We start from the raw sequence: 2,922 nt of genomic DNA on the forward strand, positions 1-2,922 counted from the left end.
ATTCTCACTGATGCTCTCACTGGAATTTGCATAGTAACCTGACACCTTACATTTCTTTTTTTATTTTCTTGGGGTTTTTTTTAAGAATAGCTGTGCTGAAAAGTGTAATCAGCTTTGTGTCGAACAAAAAGCAGGTGTGTGAAGCTAGCTGCAAGGGGGAAGGAGCTGAGAAGAGAGAAGGGGGAGGCGGGTGGCAGTGGTGGTGAGGGAGGGTGTGCAGGGGTTCGCTTTTCACATCCATTTCACCCCCCCAAAAAAATAAAAAACCTGAGGATAAATCCCTGAAATAGATTTAGGCTCAAAGTGGCAGACTCCAAGCTGTTTCTCTTTGCCATACGGCAGCTGTCTTCAAACGTCTGGGATGACACAGCAAGCATCCTGTTTATTGACTACCAGCAGGAAACGTTTTCAATGCTAACAATGTGCGCTACTTACAAGTCTCCTTGCTGCTGCTGCTGCTGCTTCTGCCTCCTTTTTTTAAAATTCATCCCTCTCCCGAAAAAAAGGGGGGGAATGTTAACTCGAAAATGAACCATCGAGGGAAAGCTGTGCATCAATATTCATTCATGCAGAACATGCATTGTCAACTAGAAATAGAGACGGTGATGAGTGCTGCATTTATTTGTCATTTACCTCCTGGTATGCTAATATAATGAGGTCTGCACACCAAATAACCAAAGCCAGCATGAATACTGATTCTGTGCCGTGTTTCCAAATGCAACCGGCACACAGAGAACACAAATACTGCCTTTAGGCTTTCTTTTTTTCCCTATTTCCTCGAGAGAATACTTAGTGATAATAGTGGGCTACATTTTCCTTAGAGGCAGTGAGGAGAAAATTATATTATTCCATCAGCATAAGGTTATTGCATTATGTGTTCCTTATGTACTTCAATAAGCAATAAATCTTGAGGCAGGGCACCAGTAAAGCTGCACAAAGGTAGAGCACGTCCCTGCTTTACTGATGACAGTTTCCGGTGGTCCGACAGTCACGTCTCTTGTTAGAGAGATCAGCAGGGATGGTACAAAAATTATTTGGGGGTCAGAAAAGGTGGAGAATTATGCAATTTATTTTTGAAAGGGAATCTGACCATTTTTAGTAGAGCAGTGATATTTATTCTATCAAAAAAAATGAAAAGTGACATCAACAAGATGGCTTTTGGGTGTGCTATAATTTAAAAGGCATAGCTTAACCACATGCAAACTGTATTAAAGGTAGAAAGTTAGATTTATTTTTTTTATTATTAGAAATCAGGTCTAGGGGCAACACAGATATTGTGAAATTATCAAAGGGCTCAATCCGTGGAGAAATGTACGCAGGCTGTATTTAGAAACTGTGCCTTTAAACCAGCCGTCAGGGCTTCCGTGAGGTTGTGATGTCACAACTACAGTATACAGTCTCTGCACTCAGCCACACCCCCAGCACGGCCCTGGCTTCAGAAAATATTGGCAGAGCTGATGCTAAAAACACAGACTGCTCAGGCCTGTGTGAGCTGACCAATCAGGGCAGACTTGGCTCTTGGATGGTGAACAGAGGTGCTGCAGCAATGGACAGTATGAGAGAATTAATCTGTTTTTTTAACATTAAAGCATCGAAATAATTCAACTGGCCACGTAAAATAAAAGTATGGACCTGAAAATGAGCATAATAAGGATTCCTTGTTCCATCTCTCGGTGTCCGTCATAACTGTCTTTAGCAACTCTTAATTTAGGCTTAACTTCTCTGTTTTCACCATGTTGTTATGTGTGACATAAATATTATTTTTCAGACACTGGTGTGAAGCTTTTTGATGAAATGAAATATAACATTCTGCACACCAATGATTTTCATACGGTCCCTAAAGTTGAGGAACACATTGGGATGATTCAGCTCCTTTAAATCGCCTTGATTTGGAATTTTTGATATGATATTTTGACTCTGAACATATGCCACCTTTGCTTAAGCAGCGATGAATAAAATGAGCAGATTATATGAAAATGGATAATGTTCACTTGCTTACTACTAACATACTTTCCACAGTCAGAGAACCACAGTGTTCTCCTCAGATCGGACCATTTCAATGATTTAGGAGTCAGTGCACGTGCAGGAGCACATACAGACCCCCCTCTATAATTTTTAAGATGTGTATATAACAGCAGGGATACACAGTTTACTGTACACCGTCACAGGTTAGCACCACTATCTCTAAGATGCACAATGTAAACATCAAGGCTGCCAAGTAGCACGTTTACTGGAGACAGAGTGAGTCAGGTCTCAGGGGTTACACCAGGACTCTGGATGTCTGCGTCATCTCAACCATAATGGAGCCTTCAAGTTAAGCTACAGCGGTGCAGAAGAAAACACGACACCGGCATTGACCCAAGGGCGCGTGGCTTCGTATCAGGTGACAGTGGGGGTTTGTGGCCTTCTGTAGCCTTGACACACGCTTTTGAACGGGAAATTGAATGTCTTTGTTCAGAGAGACAGATATTTTTTGTTGAAATTCTTCAAGATTTTCCAGGCGTGATGGTTTGTATCTTTTAAATTGTCCATGATGAATAGATTTTTATTCTCATTACTATTGAAAGTGACCCCTCTGACTGATTCCCTACTAATTCCATCCAAAGGATTCTTTCAAATATTTTTTTTCAGGCATATAAAAAAGCAGAAAAGAAGAATGTTGGGCACAAATGTCATGGTTGTAATTAAAGGATGTGTCAGTACCACTGTGTCTCCGAGCCCCCTCTCTCTCTCTGTGAATGACATTGTTTATGTTTCACTTATCTCTGGCAGATGTTGGCTGAGTGAAATTGAATTCCTGGCAATGAGGGGGAGAGATCACGGCGTGCATCCTTTTTTACGTCTGGGGACAGGATTTCTCCTGGCCGGCCTTGATCCCTTGATTGTCTGCCCCGCGATGTTGTTGCTGGATAATGACAAAGG

The sequence above is a fragment of the Pagrus major genome, chromosome 19, assembly GCF_040436345.1.
Source record: "Pagrus major chromosome 19, Pma_NU_1.0".
Lineage (NCBI taxonomy): Eukaryota > Metazoa > Chordata > Actinopteri > Spariformes > Sparidae > Pagrus > Pagrus major.